The sequence below is a fragment of the Pogoniulus pusillus genome, chromosome 5 (assembly GCF_015220805.1).
Source record: "Pogoniulus pusillus isolate bPogPus1 chromosome 5, bPogPus1.pri, whole genome shotgun sequence".
Classification (NCBI taxonomy): domain Eukaryota; kingdom Metazoa; phylum Chordata; class Aves; order Piciformes; family Lybiidae; genus Pogoniulus; species Pogoniulus pusillus.
In genome coordinates, this window is record NC_087268.1 from 14,841,739 (window position 1) to 14,866,142 (window position 24,404).

Genomic DNA, 24,404 nt, shown 5'->3' on the forward strand with positions numbered 1-24,404 from the left:
CTGGTTATATAAGGTGGATGTAAACAGGTTGCATAAGCCACGCGCTTAGCGTGTGGCCCACCTGTGCTCTTCCCATATTTGGGGGTACCAGGCCTATGGACCCTTCCTTATTTGGCGTGTTTTGGCCAGCTGCCAGACACTTATTGGACAATACTGTGGCCGAAGGACCATCAGTCTTGACCCACATCTGATAAATAGGGCGATTCAGGTAAACAAAGTGCTCTTGCTACCTCCTCCGCTCACCTCTCCCAGCCTCTTTGGTGTCTGGGGCCACTACCTTTATCCGCTATCTATGACTCTTTGTCTCACGGTACCCTGCACCGATCCAGTGGGCGATCCAGGGCGTTCCTGGCCGGCCGCCACCGCTCTAGCTCACCGCATCAGCCCAATCGGGTCCATGGAATCCTCTCAGACAGCATACCCCAAAATCTGAATTATTAGCTCCGTGGGAATCAACTACATGGCTTTCGCTACACATATTTTGGGACCACAGAGACTGAGACTTCCAATTAGTGAGTATTTGAACTCCCTCGATTTGAGTAGCTAAGGAATTTCATTGACTTCGCCTGGGGCACTTTATGCCACAAGACTCTCTGACCAGAACCTTTCCAAAACCCCTACCAAATTGCTTAATCCTGCTGTAAATAGACATTCTCTAAAATATTTTCGCTAACCATGTACAAAGAATTTGCGTGGGTTAGCTGTACAGAAGTTTGGGGGAAATTTTCTTTGTATATATTATTATTTAAAACCTTTCAAAATCAGCCTCATGTCTTACCCCAAATGCAGACTCAAACCCCTCTAAAACAGCAGCCTGCCCTAGGTGATCCTGGGACAGAAAGGTCAGACTCCATGATCTCTGGAAGTCCCTTCCAGCCCCTAACATTCCGTGGTTCTGTGACAAGTCGTTGACTAAATCACGTCCCTTACTACATCTACATGAATCTCGAATACCTTCAGGGATGGGGACTCAACCAACAGATGGAGCAACATGTAGTCTTCCTATCATGTGTTTTTCCTACAAGAATGTGAACAGGAGCTACTGATTTTCTCAGAACATTTTGGTAAGAAAAAATATTTTCAAAGGGAAAAGTCATTCTGTCCAGGCCAGCATGCACTGTGTACTCCATGCAGTAGCACTATATACCACAAATCACGATCAGACACTGTCATTAGTATTTTTGTGGGACCAATTCTCCATGCCCTGGTCAGAGGGGCAGAAGCAGCAGAAGACCTGAAGTGACCCAATCATCTTTATTTCTGTCGCAGGGGACTTGACACTTATTTTCCAGGAGCTGCTCAAGGAGATATTTGTATACAGACAGTCTTAAAACCACTGAAATTAACTGTGAGAGACCACACTAAAGCCAGTGTCTGCAGGTTATTACCATCCAGCAGGCTTCTGTGATGACAAGTGATGACAACATCTGTTGCAGGGAGATGCCAAAACAAGTAGAAGGACAGACACACCAGTGAGTGTGGAGATGCATAAATGAGGAAAGGAAGAGAAGATGATCAGTGAAAAGGTTACTGCACCAGCAGAGCAAATGGGAATTTTAATCTGTTGGGTTAAGTGGATGCTGAGGCTTCACCCACCAAAAGGAATGTGTCTGCAGCATGGCTGGACACATCTCATCTCTGTCTGCAGAGTACAGAGACTCTGGTTTCCTCATGCTTCACCTACAGAACAAAAAGAAGCAGAAAAGACAAAAACACTGGAAAGGAGGCCCTAAGTCATCTCTTACTCTTGGATAAGTCCAAATTTATGGCTCTTTCTGTCTTTGAGTCTTTATTATCTCCTTAAGTGGTTAGCTTTGCACACAATTTATTATAAAAGCCTGGAATCTACAGTCAGATTACAGATCAATTGAAAACTACACAGAAAACAATTAACATCTGGCAGGGGTTCCATCTATAAAGATGTCACAGGCTTTGCCAACCCTGAATTCCTCTTCTGACACCCATTTTTCCTCTCCTTAAACCAAATCTCCTCCTTTGTGTCTCATGGGTCTGTGGGAGAGCTGAATCTCCTCTCTCTCTGGATGTGGTGACAGCAGGCCACCGTGTGAAAATCAGGCTAAATACAGTAGAACACCTCTCTCTCCTCTAAACCTGACTTCTGTCTGGTGCTGCAGAGGGAAGCTGAAGCTGGTACAGTCCTCTGTGCCAGAGCTTCTACTTCCTCCTGAGCAGGTGAAAGGCAGGAGGAGGCCAGGAACACTCGTCTGCATTCTGCCTGCATCATTGCTTATTGATCTACTTCTTCATGTTGTCAGAAGCCTACTCACTTCACAGCAGTCTGCTTCCAGCAGCATTCCTTTGCTAGGCAGCCATGTATTGCTGGGAAAGACCAACTGCACGAGTGACAGACATCATCTGCTAAGGAGAAGCCAACCTTTCCACAAGGTCTCTCCAAGCATTTCAACTGATGGTTTCTCCCTTCCCCTCTGCAGTTGTTTTTGGTTTGTGCCAGGGAGAGGAGAGGAGCAAGAAATACAGATGGCCACAGAAAACTCTCTGGGGAGTCTTCCATGGGAGAGTCTGACCTTCTCTGGCATCAGAGCTTTGGCGGCTGAAGCCTGCTCTGATAAAATCTTCAAACAAAGTAGAAAACAAATGGAAAAGTAGTGTAACTTTTACAGATATCCTGTCCTACTTATAACATTTCAATCATTCTTTCCTGAGGGCAAAAGCTGTCTCCAGCAGCATAGGCCTTCAACTTTATTGCCAACGTGTCATCTTGTCACCAGACAGTTTCATGCTCTTTGGTAAGGCTCTTGCATTTACTAGGGAAACCTGAGGGAGTCACCACACAGTTTCACTGCTCTTTGGTAAGGCTCTTCCATTTACTAGAGGAACATGAGGGAGCTGTAGTTCAAAGGTCTTGAAAACTTCTTTGTCCATTCTCTCTATCTCCACAGACCATTCATAGTTGATTCCTACTTCTCCATCTCATCTGTACAGCACAAAGACTCTGTCAGCAGAAAGCATTTCAATGCCACCAAAGCAGGAACACTGAAGAAGCAGGTAATCCTGGTTTCAACAAAGAACACCTAACTTGGTTTTTCATTAAGTGACATAACAGGAGTAACAAGTAAAATGGGTATCTGCTGAGTCCATGAATGCTTCAGTTTGTGGAGCTACTATATCCATTTTTGAGGCACAAGTTGACAGACACTGTCTCCTGACCAACACATAAAGCATTGCCATGATAGGATTAAAAAGAGCAAAGGTGAGGTCAGTGAGAAGACTAACTGCAACACATCTAGGCATTACTTTTTAGCAGTATTGCTACAGAAACAATTTGGGTTTTGCCTGTGCATTTAGCATAGTTTTCATCCCAGTTGAAATACTGTAAAGATAAAAAGCTCTGTACTCAACACAAACCTGCATTTGTGATTTTTGGGGTGTTGGAAGGAAACACACTTTGGACAATCCTACCTGTCCTTTCTCTTCCAACACTTCCCAGAGTTGTACCCAGACCTTTAGGAAAAGGCAATAAGATGCTGCTGAAGTGAACTACCTGTTTGGATATCAGAGATGGTAAAGTTAATGTGCCTGGCAAGAATGATGGCACAGGAGCAGCTCTGGAGATGCTTGTCTCATGGAAAGCTGGAGAGAGAAAATGGATGAGTGGACGATTGTGCAGGGGAAGCTCCGCCCTTCAGTGAGATAAAAACAGCTGTTGTTGATGATGATTACTTCCTAATTAGCTTGCTCTTGTATAAGCTTGATAATTTTATGCTCCTCCAGAGGAACGGATTAGCGCTGAATTCACATTGTAGCCATTTGTGAAGAGTATCCTATAAATTATTTACCTAACTCTCAGAAATATTAGATCAAGAAGACTCTAAGTATGTCTAATTATATGGCAAGAATAACATTGAATAGAAAGGCTCATTGCACTTACAAGAGCGTAGAAGTGATAAACTGCCTTAAAAAGTTACCATGCATACCCCATGATGCTACAACCTGCTGCAGTTTTACACTCATGCTTAGTACTAATCTTTCTCCAAAGCAACTTTTGTATAGCAGAAGCATAAAAAAAACCAAACAAACCCCAAACCAACCCACCTCAGCCACAGATTTGTCCTTCAAGAGCCAAAAATAGATATACAGCCCCCAAACAAAGCTAAAAACCAATCACTATGCCAAAACATGTAAGGTTATCATGGCCATAATGAAACAAAATGAATTTGAGTGTATACTGGTAAATGGCTGTAAACTTCATAAAGACTTTAACAACCCTCTCCCAAGATGCTGGCTCTGATTCACTCCTGGTTTAAGTAGAATAACACAGTGATGAATCAGCTATGCTATAATTTTCACTCCATTTTTTGCTATGTTAGTACATTGTTACTTCATTACTATTGAACTGCTATATTTTTTCTGTGCTTTGCAGCCGGCATTCTGTTAACCCATGGTGAGCCTGCAGCCACTGTAGTAGAGTTAATGCTGAGTCTCGTGGCAGTAGCAGCCCAGTTCTTATTTGAAGATGAAAGGAAATTTAGCAATATCTACAGGTCCCCTGACCTTATTTCAGGGTGAAGATCACATTGAGATGAAAGGAAGCAGAATGGTATCAATTAATGCCAGCTCCAATTAGGAGAAAGAAAATGTGATGGAATATGAAATGGGAGAAAAGGAACCAGAGAAAAATGAATCCACAGAAGGGGCACTATGAAGTGCAGAGGGAATGTCCTTCTCCTTCATTGCACGAGAACTTTCCAGCTTATGTTTTCAGTGGGTGGTGGACCCTGGTTTGAACACATCTTGGTCCTTTGGGCTTCATTTTCCCTCCTTGGTATTATAAAAATATTTTGGCTTTTCTGGGAGCAAGGCAACCGAATACAAAAGATCTTTTGTCTGGTTCAGTATGACTAATGAACAAAGATGCAACCCAGAGCAGCCACAGTTCAATCGGCAGCTCTAATCTATTAACATCCTCTGAATGTTTATATTACTGCCGGCTACTGCTAAAGCTAAATGGTACTGTCAGGAAGAGAAACAGGTATGGGAACAAGTTTGGTTAAGAACATTGGATGCGGCAGAAATGACCAAGAAAATAACAAGACTTTACAAATGTAAGCAAAATATCCCAGGCATATTGCTTACATCTTCCACAAACACAGGAGGTTTCACTTAAACGTAAAGAAAATCTTAATTTGAGGGTGATGGAGCACTGGAGCAGACTCCCCATAGAGACTGTGGAGTATCCTTCTCTGGAGACTTTCAAAAACCATTTGGACATGTTCCTGTGCAACCTGCTTTAGGCAAACAGGTTTTAGCTGGGGGTGGGGATGTTGACTAGATGATGTCCAGAGGTCCCTTCCAACCCTTACCACTCTGTGATTGTTCAAGCACAGTGCTGTGATCAGGCTTTGTGAGACACAATCCACAAGGTAGGCAAAATTAATCTCTTACTTACCTCTTCAGTTGTTTCAAATTGTAGTCCCTAGATTTTGCCTCCTTCTGCCTAGAATAGTCTCACTCCACATTGTTCATCTTGACTCCCCTTTTGAGCAAACACTACTTACACTCCCTCTCACTTAATATAATGAAGTTTCCCTAAATGATGCTGCAGCAGCACCACATCAACAATCCCCAAAGAGGCATGATTACCTTCAACAGATAGCAGCTGCCTATCACACGTGGGGATACAAGACAGAGCTTTACAGAACCATTTCCAGGCTGAGCTCACCATAGACCAGTATCTGCCCAATTCTATGTCTGGAATAAAAGATCAGGAGGCTGCTGAAATGGACTTAGGGGGATCTTTATAAGATGCACAAGGCAGATGTAGAATGATGTAGAAGTCCAGTGCCACTAGTGGTGTACTCTTTGCCTACTGGTTTTGCAGCACATTAATGGGGGACTCACGTACTGTAGCAAAGGAAAGTTTCATGGTTGAAAGGTTAATTCTTGATTTGATTTACTTCAGGACTATTGGAGATTTGATGGAGGAGTGCGATGGGGTGGAGGATTAAGAGGGTTCCCATTTGAGGAAGGGAATGATTACTGAGATAGGCACTAATGTGCAGGGAGAATCACGTGGTTCCTCCCCAAAAATGTATCTCTTAAATTTATTTTTCTTTATAGTGCTTTCCCTATAGCTGGTTCCAATCTGTGAACCTCACATTCCTAAGGTGCATGTCTTGCAGCTGTGTTGCCACCTTTTTTTTCTTGCCTGCACACCCTTTCTGAGCCACCAGTCAGTTAAAGGTGATGAGGCTGGATTTGATTTGGGAGGGTGGTGAAGAGGGGAAAAAAAGGAGGAGGGGATTTGAGAGTAGGTGAGAGCAGTTGAGACTGAAATCCAGAAGTTGAATCACTGGTGCTGAATGCTAACTTACAGAAAAGTAACCCAACAACCTTGAAATACAGCAAAGCCCAATTTAAATTCATTACATTTAAATTAAATTTAAAGCCCATGTAAATGATTGACTTAGTTAAGAATATGTCATGTGGAAGAGAAAAAGTGCAGCAGCGACATGCCAGGCAGCTTTGGCTAATTTTACAATTCACAGCAAAATCTTCACACCCTGATTGCGATATGAAAAAATATGCACACAGCTTATTAGCGTCAATATTTAGAGCCAGTATTAGTACTTAGAATCATAGAATCACCCAGGTTGGAAAAGACCTCCAAGATCATCCAGTCCAACCTAGCACCCAGCCCTGTCCAACCATGGCACTAAGTGCCTCGTCCAGTCTTTTCTTGAACACCTCCAGGGACGGTGACTCCACCACCTCCCTGGGCAGCCCATTCCAATGCCAATCACTCTCTCTGTGAAGAACTTCCTCCTAACATCCAGCCTAGACCTCCCCTGGCACAACTTCAGACTGTGTCCCCTTGTTCTCTTGCTGGTTGCCTGGCAGAAAAGACCAACCCCACCTGACTACAGCCTCCCTTCAGGTAGTTGTAAACAGCAATGAGGTCACCCCTGAGCCTCCTCTTCTGCAGGCTAAACACTCCCAGCTCCCTCAGGCTCTCCTCACAGGGCTGTGCTCCAGGCCTCTCACCAGCTTCATCGCCCCTCTCTGGACCTAGAATCACAGAATTTCTTAGATTGGAAAAGCCCTTCAGGAGCATGGAGTCCAATCATTAGTTTCACACTGACAATTCCTTGACTAAACCAAATCCCTCAGCACAACATCTAATCACGTTCCAGTATCTCAGCATCTCTCTTGAATTGAGGAGCCCAGAACTGGACACAGGACTCAAGCTGTGGCCTGACCAGTGTTGCTCCTAAGGAATCACTGAAGGTTTTGCAAACTCCACACACTCCATCTACTGAAATGCAGCTTTGCATGGTAGGAAGGACAGAGAAATCCTTAGAGGGTACAGAATGGAAGGGGAAAAAAATAAGAGGAATTTTCAGTCTCTCTCAGGACACATGCTCTGAAGTAGAAAAAAATATGCACCTACCATGACTTTAATTCCACTGCTAAAGAACATTTCACTTTTATTCAGTTGAGAGAAGAGTCACTGCATTGTTTTAATCTTTTCTTTAAAGAAAAAAAACAGTTAATCAACTGACAGTTACCAATGACACCAGTGGGCACTAGGTTGTGGTCTGAAGGATTATGTCACTGGAACATTATGGAACTATGTGATTTGTAAGAATATTAAAGAGACCATTAATAAATTAATTCAGAACACACTCGGTGCCTATCTATACCCCCAACCCTGCTACCTCACGCAATGATTTTATTGGGTTGGTTTTGGTCTACTGCACCAAAATTGCTTTTGTTTATTTCTTTTTTTTTTTTTAATGGGAAAACGAGCCATATATAGACAGTTATAATCTGTGATGTACTTCCAGCATGCTTGCTAAACTTCAGAAACAACAGAATTATGACAATGCAGAGCTGAATCTTTAATCTGTTAATATAATATGTGGTCAGAATAGATTGTTTAAGCAGAGACTGAATAGTCTGAAAATAAGACTATTCAGGTCAAAAAACTCAGAGCCTTCACTTCAAAGATAAGTTTTATTCTACCATGTGAAGCACAGATGAGCACTGTGGATGGGTGAGGAGCCCTACAACAAGTCTGACCCCAATTTGATAACTAAGAGATTGCCCAATCAAGTGCTTTGAAGACAGCCTCTCTGTCAAAGTGTGAACAGCTGGGGAGGGGAAAATATAGATGTTTGGAGGGGAAGGGGTTAATACTCACACAACCCCCTTCTGTTTCTTGTGGGAGCCATACACTTCCCTTTCCTTTCTTTTTTACCACCCACTCTGCAAGTGCTTTATTACCTGTGTATAGCTTTGCTGCTTTTCTTGTCATCAGTTTTTCAAGATGAACAAGAGCTGGGTATAATCTTGTGAACAGAACAGAGTCAGAGAGAAATGTACATGCTTCCCCCTAAATGCCATAGGAAGAAACAGCATTTATAAACGCCATTGTTTTGCTTCATTTCATCTTCATATTGGTGCTGGTTCCAAGCAAATAGGACTTTAAGATTTGGTCAGTTTAGAGCAAATGATGAAGAAGTTCATGAGTTCTGGATCTAATCCATACTGTGTTGCTGGGAACCAGGGGTTAACACTGCTGAAAGCAAAGGACAAGGCCTTGCATGAAAACAGTGTGAAATCAAAAGGGGCCCTCTAAGACTCAGTGTTGCTTCCTTCACATGAAGCCAATCCACCCCTAAGGCTGCAAATGGTCCCAAGCACCATTAAATAACCAAGAAGAGAAAAATAATTTACTTGTAAATCGCATGGCCTTTTCTGGCAATGCAATAGCTGCTTTTCCTTTCCTTTTCCTTCTTTCTTCCTTGATTATGGATAAAATCTCATCTCACCAAAGAGGACAGTTGCTTCATGGGCTGCTACAGGACAAGAAGAGCCTAGATCAGTGGCAGCCATCCTTCCTCATCCAATGAGTGGCAATTGGAAATCCTAGGAACACAACCACACAGCCTCTGTCTCAGGAAGCTGGTGGATGAAAGGACCTGAAGAAGAGGTCATAAATGAGGAAGAAGTTTGTCTCCCTCGAGTCTCCATAGCTACAGCATAAGATGGGGCTGGAGGTGCAGCTGGGTTCTAGCATGACCCAGCAGTGGCACAAAATCTGCTGCTGAGTTGTTTCTTCCTGCATCTGAGAATCTGAACAATCCACCAGTCTTTAGCAGCACCACTCCATTGCTGGTTATTAGACACAGTCCTGGCCTGCAAGTTGCACTTCAAGCATAACCAGGCAGTAGGTTGTCCACAAAGAACAGATTCAGGCAATCAGAGAGCTCTAAGTGTCTTCTCCTTACTCTCTACAGCTCATCCCTGAAGTTCTTTCCCCCATGAAGTAGTCTTGTGGCTAAGGTGCAGTACAGAACCCGTTTAAAAGATGGCAGCACCCTACTGCTTGAAGAATTGCTCTCAGAAGTAATCAAGCGACTCACAGAAAGGGGTCTTGAAAGCCAGGCACACCAATTTAAAGATTTAGCTAGAAGATTTTGACAAAGCTCCTTTAAATGGAGCAGATATTTGTCTCAGGCAGTGGAAAAATACAGTACGAATTAAGTCTGTGGAATGAGAACACTGGAGGAAGCGACCTGCATTGACTGGTAGCCGATACTGCACCCCTCATGATGTGTAACTAATAACAGCACACCAGACATTCAGCTTGCACACTAAATATTAATAACATTTTTCTTCTGAGTCATCATTAAGCTAGAGCCTCGCTGCACAGCGCAGACTGATTTACAGACGATCCACAGCGGGCTCCCATGCTGCCCGTGTCGCTCAGCTAAGCACCTGATATCCAGAGGTTTGCAGAGGGACTGCGAAGCTAGCTGCTGGGTCAGAAACGGGAGGGATTCAAGTGAAGGAAAACAACAGTCCAGGCAGGTAGACAGACAACCAACCAATCCTTCTTACTAGCACCTCTGTCCACAGATAATGGACAGCATATAAACCAAATCTCTGCAGAGAGGTAGTGTTTCAGTCTGTTTGGCTCTGAGGATGCTGCAGATGCAACTGGTGTGCAGTGTCCTCCACCTCATTTGCTTCTCAGATAAATGTCACAGAACCTTTAACCCTTCTGGGAATATCTTCCAGAAACAAGATACTTACAGCTCCTCCCAGAACAAGACTGGCTAGTAGTTTTTGAGGAGCACCTGAGAGAACTGGGGTTGTTTAGTCTGGAGAAAAGGAGGCTGAGGGGAGATTTTCTCACTCTCTACAACTATCTGGAAGGAGGATGGAGCAACGTGGGGGTCGGTCTCTACACCCTGGTAACAAGTGGTAAGATGAAAGAAAACGGCCTCAAGTTGCACCAGAGGAGGTTTTTAGAAGAAACTTCTTCACTGAATGGGTTCTCAAACAGCTGGAATAGGCTTCTGGGGAGGTGGTTGAATCCACGTTCCTGGGGGTGATTTAAAAGTGCAGAGATGTGGTGCTAATGGTTGGACTTGCCGGTTTTAAAGGTCTTTTTCAATGGAGACAATGCCAGGATTCTATTGAGATAGTGAGAAACTGGACCTACCGTTCTCTTTAAAAAATGGAGATCTCAGACATGTTTGTACTAAGGGTGAGCCTGGCTGCTCTCCTTTATACCTCTTGTCTTCTCAATTGAAGTTTACACTGCCTGTGGCTAGAAGGAACTGCTTACCTGATCCATAGAGAGCATCTTGCAGGGAAATTTAGACAAGCCTTTTCTGAAACATGAGACTCTGCAAAATCTAGATGATGTTTAACAATTGTAAAATGCTTTCACTGCCTCTTCACAACATCCTGTCACAAAAGCAACTTGTCTTGGAAGCTTCAAATATAGTTTCTTTGAAACAACCTGTTGAGTACTGGCAGTATGGACTGACTTTGAAAAGGTGAAACCTTGAGAATGAATCAATGATGAGTTACAAACATGCCAAGAAGGTACCATATTTTAAAAATAAAAATGTCAGATATCTCCTGAAGATCTCTGCTTCCATTTAAAAGACTAAATAGTAGTAGAGCTCTAATTCTTTTTCCCTGTGAAGTTTTCAAAGCAGATAGTTAAAGGCTTTTTAGCTAGTAAAAGCCAAAAAAATGTTACCTTTTTTAGTTTAGGTAAAACTACTGTGAATTTTTAAGAGAAAGATACTAAATTTATTTCCTTCTGGGTTCTTTGGGCACCAGGGGACATAGTGGGAAAGAGGTACATGTAAGAACCCCAGAAAACCTCTTCATACTTTCCTCATGCTAGCTAGGAGTACTTTTCTCTCACTTGCTGATATACAGAGATCCTAAGATTAGCTGACAGTATCTCTCAGTGGATATTGTGTTGGGCAAGGATTTGAAAGGCCATCTGGTCAGGTCGTCTTTGACAAATGACTTAGGAAGTAGTTATGCCAAATTTTCTGGATCTATAAAGCAGGGAGACCAAAATACACAGGTCTCTTTCCTCATTCCTCTGAGCTCTCTTGCTGTAGACTGACACAGATACAGATAAAGGACCGTGCAACTATCAAGCATATGCACAGAGAGATGGACGTTTATGATTGCTCCCATTACATTCACTCTTCCTTTGTCAAAGTGACAGAGGGTAACTGCATGTGTGCACAGAGAATCATAAAACCATTGAGTGGTAGGGGTTGGAAAGGACCTCTGAATATCATTGAGTTCATTCCCCTTCCCAAAGCAGAATTGCCTAGAGTAGGTCACACAGGAATAAATCCAGATAGGTCTTGAAAGCTTCCAGAGAATGAGACTTCACAATCTCACAGGACAGCTTGTTCCAGGGTTCTGGCAACCTCACAGGAAAGAAGTTTTTCCTCATATTGAAGTGGAACTTCCTGTGTTCCGGTTTGGAGACATTGCCTCTTGTCCTATCACGGAACAGAACTGAAAAGAGACTAGTACCATCTTCTTGACACCCACCCTTCAGATATTTCTAAACATGAATAAGATGTCCTCTCAGACTCTCCAAATTAAAGAGCCCCAGGTATTTCAGCCTACCCTCCTAAGGCAGATGTTCCAGCCCCACATTCACCATCATTTCCCACAGCCCCCATTTCATAGAATCATCATCATAGAATCAACCAGGTTGGAAGCGACCTCTAAGATCATCCAGTCCAACCTATCACCCAGCCCCATCCAGTCAACTACACCATGGCACTAAGTGCCTCATCCAGTCTTTTCTTGAAGACCTCCAGGGATGGTGCCTCCACCACCTCCCTGGGCAGCCCATTCCAATGCCAATCACTCCCTCTGGGAAGAACTTCCTCCTAACATCAGCCTAGACCTACCCCGGCACAACTTGAGACTGTGTCCCCTTTGTTCTATTGCTGGTTGCGTGGGAGAAGAGGCCACCCCCACCTGGCTACAGCCTCCCTTCAGGTAGTTGTAGACAGTAATAAGATCACCCCTGAGCCTCTTCTTCTCCAGGCTTAACAGCCCCAGCTCCCTCAGCCTCTCCTCACAGGGTTTGTGTTCCAGGCCTCTCACCAGCTTTGTTGCCCTTCTCTGGACACATTCCAGTATCTCAACATCTTTCTTGAATTGAGTGGCCCAGAACTGGACACAGTACTCAAGGTGTGGCCTGATCAGTGCTGAGTACAGGGGAAGAATAACCTCCCTTGTCCTACTGGCCACACTGTTCCTGATCCAGGCCAGGATGCCATTGGCTCTCTTGGCCACCTGGGCACACTGCTGGCTCATCTTCAGCTACTGTCTACCAGTACCCCCCAGGTACCTTTCCTCCTGGCTGCTCTCCAGCCACTCTGTCCCCAGCCGATAGCACTGCTTGCGGTTGTTGTGGCCAAAGTGCAGAATCCTGCACTTGGCCTTGTTCAATCTTATCCCATTGGCCTCTGCCCACCCATCCAGCCTGTCCAGGTCCCTCTGCAGGGCTCTCCTACCTTCCAACAGATCAACACCTGCTCCTAGCTTGGTGTCATCTGCAAACTTACTGATGCTGGACTCAATCCCCTCGTCCAGGTCATCAGTAAAGATAATGAACAGGACTGGGCCCAGCACTGATCCTTGGGGAACACTACTAGTGACTGGCTGCCAACTGTAGCACTCTGTACTGCTGTATACAGCAGAACATCACTGGAAGGAAGTTCCAGTGTTCCTATCTCCCCTCCTTTTATATGTGAAAGACTTGTTAATACATTCTACATAAAGATCCCCACCTACAGTAACAGTGCTGTGTTTCTCAGCAGGGGAAAGGTGCCATATTACCAAAGGTTTACTACTCTCAAAAAAACTGCTCCAGACCATTAGAAAGGTGTAGACAATAAGCAGACATAAGTCAATAAAGTGCATTTTTGTGATCTGCTGCCTTTGCTACTCTTCATTATTGTTGTTACTATCAACTCTATTTGCTAATTTGCAGAGCTTTAAGCCAGTGTCACTGTCACACAAGAATTTGCCAGATTTTGTCACAGTTATCTTGCTCATTGCCTTTTATTGCTTGACTGTTTTGATGCAGAGCAATCAGACGACTCTCTGAAAAGTGGCACTTTTTAATTGCTTTCTGCCCAGGATCAGGGGATACGTCCAATACCTGTTGGCACAACTGCTAAATCAAAGCCTATAGCTTCCAACCTTACATTCTCCATCAAAGCATCAGATGTTGATATAAAAGCACTGCAGAGTTTTGGATCATTACCCAGAAACCCCTGTCAATAAAACCAGCATTAGACACAAATCAAAGCACCAATACAAGACAGTCATTTCCAGATGAGGCCTGTCTGCCAATTAAAATGCTTCAAGATCTACTCAAGAAGAGATCACTTGACCATTCAAAGTACAGAAGAAACAGAGGTAAATAAGCAAAAAAACTCCAAACCATAACAAAACAGCAGAATGGAAAAAAATAAAACCCACCAACAAAAAACAGGCCTGAGAAAAAAGAACGTTTCAAGAGAAAAATTATCTCTACATGGGATTGCTGTTCAGAGGAACTAATTTGTGTTGATGAGTTGGACATTTAAAAGCTGATAGCATGTTGTGCTGTCTAATATGACACTGGTGGCTGTGGGATTTCTTCAGTAGAAACTTTATTCACTAAGATCTGAGTACTGGCTAATGAACTGCATAGACAGGTTGCATCTCTCTGTGTCAAGAGTTGGAGGCTGCAGGCTGTCAGCTGAGTTTCCTGTGTTCCCGAGGCTGAAGGCTGGGAGGGAACTCAGATCAGCTCAATTCAGGAGCCTTCTCTAGACTACATACATCTGCTCTTTTGGCTCACAGAGCATCCAAGCCCTTGTGGTCTGTTAAGGCATGATGACCAATGGACTAGGAGTCCCCACTTTACGGGAAGCTTTATGGAACAAGTATCTCCTTCTTGTCACCACCACCCAGTGCTAGGGAAGCACCCACAACTCCCACTGCTTCCACAAGAACTCTTCACTCTATTCCATAAAAAAAAAAAAAGAAGCCAGGCTTTGAGCTGAGTTTGCTGCGAGCCAAAAGCATCCTCACAACTGCTTACTTTATGCACACCTTAAAAAAAATCAAGTCCAATCAGGGAGATGGAGGTGCTGTATCTTCCAGATGCCCTTTTTTGTGTTATTACTCTCCTGCCCCCTCATCACCATTTTCTTGGGTTTTGTTTATTTCACAGAGTTTGCTACCTCTAATGGCTAAGCCAGAGGGAAAAACACATAATCTTGCTAAATCATTTCAATCTATCTACCTGCCTCCTACTCTTATAGTGTACAGCTAGCATTTCAAATCATACAAAAGCTGGGAAAGTCTAACCAATAATGCCAATTTCAGGAGAAGAAAACTTCAAGAAATAAACCTTAAGCCCCAGCACATCAAGAGGAGAAGATTGAGCCAACTAATCACCTACACTGAATAAACTCTGAAGCTGGACTGGTGGTGATAACTTCTAAAAGATTTAGTTATAAAATATTAGTAACACAGATAGGGATTAACACTAATACTGTAGGTGAGTAATCTTGACTGTGTCTTTTAAACAACAGTGCTGCTAGCACCATCATAAAGGAAATTAGCACTGATAATTAGATCAAATCCTTTATGTCAGTAATCCCACTCGAAGATATTTTCAGAAGGTTGGAGGTTTAAGGTAATTTCCTGTATATGTCTAAGAGTCATTAATTAATATTGATATTTAATGTGCTCCAGAAATTCATTTCTTGGTAATACTCAGAACTGTGCCCAACTAGCTCTTCTGAGGCAATAGCTCAGTCACACCAGAAAATAATCATAGAATCAACCAGGTTAGAAGAGACCTCCAAGATCATCTACTCCAACCTAGCACCCAGCCCTGTCCAATCAACTAGACCATGGCACTAAGTGCCCCATCCAGGCTTTTCTTGAACACCTCCAGGGATGGCAACTCCACCACCTCCCTGGGCAGCCTGTTCCAATGCAAATCTCTGGCAACAACTTCCTCCTAACATCCAGCTTAGACCTCCCCTGGCACAACTTGAGACTGTATCCCCTTGTTCTGTTGCTGGTTGCCTGGGAGGAGAGACCAACCCCCCACTGGTTACAGCCTCCCTTCAGCACAAAAGACTATCAAGCGTCAAATCAGGGACCTTTAACACTTTCTAATGTATCAGGGAATCTGAATTCTTTGTATCTGAGAATCTCAAGGCTAGGTTTTTTCCTTCCCTTAGAAACACCCCTAAAATCCTGCATTTGAAGTAAGATCAGTCTCATGGAGTGTCAGTGCCCAGAAATTGATACTGTTTACATCACCAAGATTTTAGGAAGGGTGTGGGGGGCAGAAAAGAACGAGTCAAGGAAAGAAAGAGAGGAAACTTAGGAAGTTTGGAAGGCACAAGGCAGGAATGATAGGTTGCAGATTCCCAAGGAGGGGTAGGGGATTGGGAAGAAAGAGCCAAAATGAGTAAAAGTACACGGCTTAAAAACTTCACAACTACTGAAAGTCAATTGCATGGTTCTGGGAGCCTGAACAACTATTTTCCCCGGGTCCTGGTTGGCCATATTGAGCAATGCCTCCCCTCCAAGAGCAGCAGTAGAAGACAGAGTGAGATGTGTGATGGTAGCAATCATCCCTGCTAGATTCAGAAGTGTGTACAAACGACTCCGAACATTGTAGCGCTGGTGTGTACAGATGTCTCCACAGTGCTCCTTGAACAGGCACCCACTGAGAATAATGCCAAGGGAATCAGAACATAGAATAGGAAGTGTACCTGTACAAGCTGGCTCTGTGTCTAGAAGAACTTTGCCTCCCACTGCACTAACAGCTGGATACATTCCTAGCTGCTGAAGATCCATGAACAAGCTCTCCCACCCCTCCACCTTTAGCTACTTGTTCCTGGGCACCTCAGTGAGCCTACACTAAACTGTACAAATCAAAGAAGAGAAATTACTGTTTGGTTAAGGTTAAATCCCAGTTCATCTATGTCAAACCTCCTGCTGAGGTGCAATACAAACTTGGAGAAGGAAAATACTTCAAGGTGCTTAGGAATAAAAAAAATCCATACCATAAAGAGTACCTTTGAGAAGTGAGGCTTGCTGATTGTTCACCAGTCTTATAGAAACAGGAACGATCACTTACCTGGAAAGAGAAAGAAAGAGCAAAGATTATTCATTAGAACAAAATAAAATACAATAAAATTACACTTTGTATGCTACAAGAAAGAATAAAGACATTGCAGGGCACAGGCAAACTGGGGGTGGAATGCCCAGGGCTGCAAATCAAGGAATCAGCCTGAATATCTCATGGCAGAACTGTAGGATAAAAATATGAACTGAAAAGAGGAAAGATTTGACTGAAAACAATTAGAGTACATTTCTGAACCAGCAGCAGAATATGTGGACATTTTTCAGCCCAGAGAGGATATTCCAGCAGTCACATGCTCTGAAGTTTTCCTCCTATTTTCTACCCTTCTTCCACTTTTGCTCTGAACTAATAGAGAGATTTTTCTTCCAATGTGAAAGTCAAATGTGTCCCTTCCTGCAGACTGAAGGATTAATTCTCTGAATTAAATGTGGAGCTCAGTGAAACGGTTTCCAAATCCTCTCATGATATTCCTCTCCTGTCCTCTCTCCACCAAGATAACCACAACACAAAAGTCCAAGGAACCTGCAAATGAATTTCTTTCTGTGCAACACGTGTGTACAATCCCATTAGCAGCAACACAGCAGCCCATTGATTGGGGAGGAGAAAAGAGACTTTGTTTATGGTAATGGATTTTCAGACTCCTGGTGATCATTTATTTAGTAGGAATTTTTGCAGAGCTGGCTATATTACACTGATGAAAACCCTCAGAACGGGCTGATTCTAAAAGGGGTGGGGTGAAAACAAGTGGCATTGCTTATGTTTTGAAAAATATTGCTATTAGGTAATTTGAAACAAATTGATAAAATGTGTCTGAGAGCTACACCGCTGTAATTCATAACACAAATTGCAGGGCTACTGACAAATGGCAATCTAATCCAGTGATTAACTTCAGAGCAACGTGAACTCCTCTGTTGCTATTTATTTATTTATTTAGTTACTTATTCACTTGTTTGTTTTAAAGACATCGCATTGTATACAGCACATGAAGCAGGACACACGCTGGGATCAGCAGATGCTCTGCTGTCGCCGGCCTCAGACTTATTTTCTGCCTCATCTCCCCGTAGAATACACAACCAGGAGTAACCAAACCAATTCCCTACCATCTTTAATTATGGATCAGTCCTGGGAAGTATCCACGGGAATATTCATTCTGCATAAATACATAGTTTCAAGATCACAGGATCACAGGATGTTAGGGGTTAGAAGGGACCCAAGGAGAACATCAAGTCCAACCTCACTGCCACAGCAGGACCACACAATCTAGCACAGATAACAGAGGAATGCATCCAGACAGGCCTCACAAGTCTCCAAAGAAGACTGCACAGCCTCTCTGGGGAGTCTGTTCCAGTGCTCTGGCACCCTTACAATAAAGAAGTTCCCCCTTGTGTTGAGGTGGAACCTCCTGTGTTGCAGCTTCCATCCATTGCCCTATCCCAGGGAGCAAGTGAGCAGAGCCTGACCCCCTCTCCTGACCTCCAGCTCTCATTAAGCAGTCTCCTTTGCGTGCAGAAGTCATCCTGTCTAGTCCCAACCTAGGAATATTTCCACAGGGGACAAAATGAAGCTGTCACTGGGGTTTAACTCTTTGCCTGCCCTAATCTGGGGAAAGTGGCAGGTTCCACGAGAATAGGTTGAACCTCTTCACTATTCGTCTGAGGCAGGAGATAAGTTGAACCTCTTCACTATTCTACTGAGACAAGAGAGTAGTGAAGAGGTGATTGGGTACAATCAGCATGGCTTCAGCAAGGGCAAATCCTGCCTGACAAACCTGGTGGCCTCCTATGAACAGGTCACAACCTTAATAGATGAGGGGTGAGCAACTGACATCATTTACCTGGACCTGAGCAAGGCCTTTGACACTGTTCTGCACCACATCCTGGTCTCCAACCTGGTGACACAGGGGTTTGATGGGTGGACCATTAGACGGATAAAGAACTGGATTGATGGCCACACCCAAAGAGTGGCCGTCAATGGGTCCATGCCAAGTGGAGGTCAGTGACAAGCAGAGCCCCTGAGGGATCAGCCCTGGGAGCAGTCTTGTTCAACATCTTTGTTGGTGCCATGTGTGTACTTGTAGCCTGCAGGGCCAACCAGATTCTGGGCTGCATCAGGAGAAGTGTGGCCAGCAGGTCGAGGGAGGTGATTCTCCCCCTTTATTCTGCTCTGGTGAGACCTCACCTGGAGTACTGCATCCAGTTCTGGAGTCCCTATTCCAAGAGGGATGTGGAGATGCTGGAGTGTGGACAGAGAAGGGCCACGAGGGTGATCAGAGGGCTGGAGCAGCTCTGCTATGAGGACAGACTGAAAGAATTTGGGCTGTTCAAGCTCCAGAAGAGGAGGCTCCCAGGTGATCTTATTGTGGCCTTTCAGTATCTGAAGGGGGACTACAAAAAAGACAGGGAGGGACCTTTTAGGCTGCCAGGGAGTGACAGGACTAGGGGGAATGGAGCAAAACTGGAGGTGGGGAGATTCAGAGTGGCCGTGAAGAGGAAGCTCTTCAGGATGAGAATGGTGAGAGGCTGGAATGGGTTGCCCAGAGAGGTGGTTGAGGCCCCACCCCCTGAAGGTGTTTAAAGTCAGGCTGGATGAGGCTCTGGCCAGACCCTACCTCTAGGGTTGGGTGTCCCTACCCGGAACTAGATGATCTTTATGGTGCCTTCCAGCCCTGACTGATTCTATGAAAATCCAAAAGAAATCCACAGCTTGCTTGAAAATAATATACATATGATTTTATATACATGACTTTAAAAAATCAAAAGAGATCATAATCTTGTCTTTGACACAGCCTTGAGGAAAAAACACTTGTTCTGAAGGATCAAACCAGCACTATGGCATCTATGCCTAGAATCATAGAATCATTTTGATTGGAAAAGACCTTTGAGATCATTGAATCAAATCATTATCCAATTCTGCCAAGTCTGGGGCCAAGCTATGTCTCTGGGCCCCACATCTCTGCAGCTTTTAAATATCTCCAGGGATGGGGATTCTACCATCTCCCTGCTTCAAAAGTATTCTGAGACAGATGCAACCTTCAACTTAGAGATGCCGAGCCCTTTATAATAATAATAGGGCTACCAGCTGTAACAGGACACTGGGAAATCAGATCATCTGACATTTAATCTGATTTCTGTTAGTGATACTCTTTGCAGTGCAGTACTAGCATTAAATGCAATAACATGCTGCTGCATGGTTACTTAATTCTAGAAGTAACTCAATATTTACTGGTATTCCCAACCCAGAGATACAAAGTGTACATGCATACGGGAGCTGTTAGCTGGAATTACCTTTTCAATGCCTACTGGGAAAACTAGAACAGCTTAGGTATCTGACTGGGAATTACAGAATCATAGAATCAATCACATTGGAAGAGACCTCCAAGATCATCCAGTCCAACCTATCACTCTGCCCTGGCCAATTAACTAGACCATGGCACTAAGTGCCTCATCGAGTCTTTTCTTCAACACCTCCAGGGATGGTGACTCCACCACCTCCCTGGGCAGCCCATTCCAATGCCAATCACTCTCTCTGGGAAGAACTGCTAAGGAATCTGCCCCTGGAAACAGTGAGGGATGGGTGCAGATCCCTGTCAGGGGTAGTAAGGGAAATCCTCCCCGGCCCTCTCCTTCTCCTCCTCTGCCCTTGCGCAACAAGTATGAGGCGCTGCATGCAGAGGGTACAGAGGGTGAGAGCAATGAGGATCACCCCACTGAGACATTGCCTAGGGTAGAGCAGTCACCACCAACTGTGGTTACTAGCTCCACAAAAAACAAGAAAAAGAGAAGAGTTGTAGTTGTCGGGGACTCCATCTTGAGGGGGACAGAGGGACCCATTTGTCGTCCCAACCCGTCTCACAGGGAGGTCTGCTCCCTTCCTGGTGCCCGGGTTAGGGACATCACCAGGAGAATCCCTAACCTAATCCAGCCCTCTGATTATTACCCCTTGTTGGTAATACAGGCTGGCAGCGACGAAATGGAAAAGAAGGGGACCAGGGCAATTAAAAAGGAATTTAAAGCCCTGGGGAAATTGATAGATGGGGCGGGAGTGCAGGTGGTGTTCTGCTCAGTTCCCTCTGTGGCAGGGGAGTTCACAGAGAGGAATAGCAGAACCTACGATATCAACAAATGGCTGAAGGGATGGTGCCAGCGGCGGCGTTTTGGGTTCTTTGACCATGGGGGAACTTTTACTGCGCCGGACCTGCTGGCTTGTGATGGGGTGCAGTTATCTAGGAAGGGCAGGAGAGTCCTGGCAATGGAGTTGGCAGGGCTCATTAGGCGGGCTTTAAACTAGGTCTGAAGGGGGTGGGTGAGGAAATTACTCTCTCTGAGAAGGAGAGAGATGGAAGGAAACTAAGGACAATTGAATCGAGAGCCCAGCTGAAGTGTATCTACACCAATGCACGCAGCTTGGGTAACAAACAGGAGGAATTGGAAGTCCTGGTCCACCAGGGGGACTACGATGTAGTTGCCATTTCAGAAACTTGGTGGGACGACAGGCATGACTGGGCTGTTATACTGGAGGGATATAACCTTTTCAGGAGAGACAGGCAAGGGAGAAGAGGAGGAGGGGTGGCCCTGTATATTAGGGAGTCACTCCATGCCATTGAGCTTGAAGTGAGGGATGAAGGGGTAGAGACCTTGTGGATTAAAATCAGAGGGAGGACTAATAAATCTGACATCCTGGTTGGAGTCTGTTACAGACCACCCAACCAGGATGAGGAAACAGATGAGATATTTTACAAACAGTTGGAGGCTGTCTCAAGATCTTCAGATCTTGTCCTTGTGGGTGACTTTAACCTGCCAGATATCTGCTGGGAACTTAATTCAGCAGAGAGGAGGCAGTCCAGGAGATTTCTGGAGTGCATGGAGGACAGCTTCATGACCCAACTGTTAAGCGAGCCTACTAGGGGTCAAGCTCAGCTTGACCTGCTGCTCTCCAACAGAGAAGGGCTGGTAGGAGATGTGATAGTGGGAGGCTGCCTGGGGTGTAGTGATCACGAGTTAGTGGAGTTTTCAATATACAGGGAGGTAGGGAGGCAGTTCAACAAAACCTACACCTTGGACTTTAGGAGGGCAAACTTCAATTTGCTCAAGGAACTTATTTCCAATGTCCCCTGGGCAGCAGTCCTTGAGAACAAAGGGGTCCAGGATGGTTGGACCTACTTTAAACAGGAGCTCTTGAAGGCACAGGAACTGGCAGTTCCCACATGCCGAAAGATGAGCCGCAGGGGGAGGCGACCAGCCTAGATGAGCAAAGAGCTCCTGAAGGAAGTGGGGGAGAAAAAGAGGGTGTATCGCCTCTGGAAGGAGGGGAAAGCTTCTCCTGATGTGTTTAAGGAGGTAGCCAGACTATGTAGGAGAAAAATTAGAGAGGCTAAGGCCCAGCTAGAACTTAGGCTGCCACTTCCGTGAAAGTTAACAAAAAACACTTTTATAAATTTATCAACGCTAAAAGGAAGGGCAAGAAGAGCCTCCAATGCTTACTGGACCAGGAGGGGAACACTATAACTGATGATGAAGCAAAGGCAGAGGTCCTGAATGCCTTCTTCGCCTCAGTTTTCAACAGTAAGGAGAGAGGAGTTCAGGGCAAGTGGCCTCTTGAACTGGGGGATGGGGTCGGGGAGCGGTGTGTTCCCCTGGAAATTCATGAAGAATCAGTTCAGGACCTGCTGAGTCATCTGGACACCCACAAGTCCATGGGACCAGATGGGATCCATCCCAGGGTGCTGAGAGAGCTGGCAGCTGAGCTGGCCAAGCCACTCTCCATCATTTTCCAGCAGTCCTGGCTCACCGGAGAGGTCCCAGGAGACTGGAAAATGGCCAACGTGGTCCCCATCCACAAGAAGGGTCGGATGGAGGAACCTGGGAACTACAGACCTGTCAGCCTGACCTCAGTGCCAGGGAAACTGATGGAGCAGGTTCTCTTGGGGCCAATAACTGCGCACCTGAGGGATGGCAAAGAGCTCAGGTCCAGCCAGCATGGGTTTAGGAAGGGCAGATCCTGCCTTTCTAACCTGATCTCCTTCTATGATCAGGTGACTGCTTGGTGGATGTGGGGAGGCCTGTGGATGTGGTCTATCTGGACTTCAGCAAGGCCTTTGACACTGTCCCCCACAGCAAACTGCTGGCTAAGCTATCAGCCCATGGCTTGGATGGCAACACTCTATGCTGGGTTAGGAACTGGCTGGAGGGCCGGACCCAGAGAGTGGTGGTGAATGGTGCCACATCCAGCTGGCGGCCAGTCACTAGTGGTGTCCCTCAGGGATCTGTGCTGGGCCCCATCCTCTTTAACATCTTCATAGATGATCTGGATGAGGGCATCGAGTCAGTCATCAGCAAGTTTGCAGATGACACTAAGCTGGGGGCAGATGTGACTGAGTTGGAGGGCAGAAGGGCTCTGCAGCGGGACCTTGACCGCCTGGACAGATGGGCAGAGTCCAATGGGATGGGGTTCAATAGCTCCAAGTGCAGGGTGCTGCACTTTGGCCACAACAACCCCATGCAGAGATACAGGCTGGGGTCGGAGTGGCTGGAGAACAGCCAGACAGAGAGGGATCTGGGGGTACTGATTGATACCCACCTGAACATGAGCCAGCAGTGTGCCCAGGTGGCCAAGAGAGCCAGTGGCATCCTGGCCTGCATCAGGAATGGTGTGGTCAGCAGGAGCAGGGAGGTCATTCTGCCCCTGTACTCTGCACTGGTCAGACCACACCTCGAGTACTGTGTTCAGTTCTGGGCCCCCCAGTTTAGGAGGGACATTGAGATGCTTGAGCGTGTCCAGAGAAGGGCAACGAGGCTGGTGAGAGGCCTTGAGCACAGCCCTACGAGGAGAGGCTGAGGGAGCTGGGGTTGTTTAGCCTGGAGAAGAGGAGGCTCAGGGGTGACCTTATTGCTGTCTACAACTACCTGAAGGGTGGTTGTGGCCAGGGGGAGGTTGCTCTCTTCTCTCAGGTGGCCAGCACCAGAACAAGAGGACACAGCCTCAGGCTGTGCCAGGGGAAATTTCGTCTCGAGGTGAGGAGAAAGTTCTTCACTGAGAGAGTCATTGGACACTGGAATGGGCTGCCTGGGGAGGTGGTGGAGTCGTCGTCCCTGGGGCAGTTCAAGGCAAGGTTGGATGTGGCACTTGGTGCCATGGTCTAGCCTTGGGCACTGTGGTAAAGGGTTGGACTTGATGATCTGTGAGGTCTCTTCCAACCTTGGTGATACTGTGAAATACTGTGAAACTTCCTTCTAACATCCAGCCTAGACCTCCCCCACCACAACTTGAGACTGTATCCCCCCTTGTTCTGTTGCTGGTTGTCTGGCCGAAGAGACCAACCCCCACCTGGCTACAGCCTCCCTTCAGGTAGTTGTAGACAGCAATGAGCTCTGTCCTGAGCCTCCTCTTCTCCAGCCTAAACACATCCATCTCCCTCAGCCTCTCCTCACAGGGCTGTGTTCCAGGCCCCTCACCAGTTTTATCACCCTTCTCTGGACACGTTCCAGTATCTCAACATCTCTCTTGAATTGAGGAGCCCAGAACTGGACACAGAACTCAAGGTGTGGCCTGGCCAGTGCTGAGTACAGGGGAAGAATAACCTCCCTTGTCCTACTGGCCAAGAAAGGATTCCTACTGGAAGAAAGGGTTGTCATTCTCATCCTGTCCAAAAACATTCACAAATTCCTCTGCCTCTTGTTTTGTATTTTCAGTATGGCCCTGTTGGTGTTTTGGGGTTTGCTACAAGAAACAAGAAGGATCTATTCCCATTGCTTTTAATATTTTCAAAGGAGGAGCTGGGGTAGAACAATGTAAGCAAACACAATGCCTTCACGATAGTACTTGCATGCAGTTAGAAGCAAGTAAGACACAACACCAATGTTCTTCTGATAGGTTCAGGAGGAAAAGGTTTGTCAGGAGAACTGGTTCCCAA

General features: G+C 45.4%; 1 protein-coding gene and 1 long non-coding RNA gene across 2 annotated transcripts in view; both read right to left on the reverse strand.

Moving 5' to 3' along the window:
* LSAMP (limbic system associated membrane protein) overlaps positions 1-24,404 on the reverse strand; it is a 1,399,195-nt gene that overhangs the window by 600,686 nt on the left and 774,105 nt on the right. The window lies entirely within an intron of this gene.
* LOC135175659 (uncharacterized) lies at positions 1,254-5,517 on the reverse strand. Its single transcript, XR_010302426.1, has 3 exons — positions 5,429-5,517; positions 1,597-1,680; positions 1,254-1,427 (listed from the first exon to the last, which is right to left on the reverse strand). It is a non-coding gene; the product is annotated as an uncharacterized LOC135175659 (long non-coding RNA).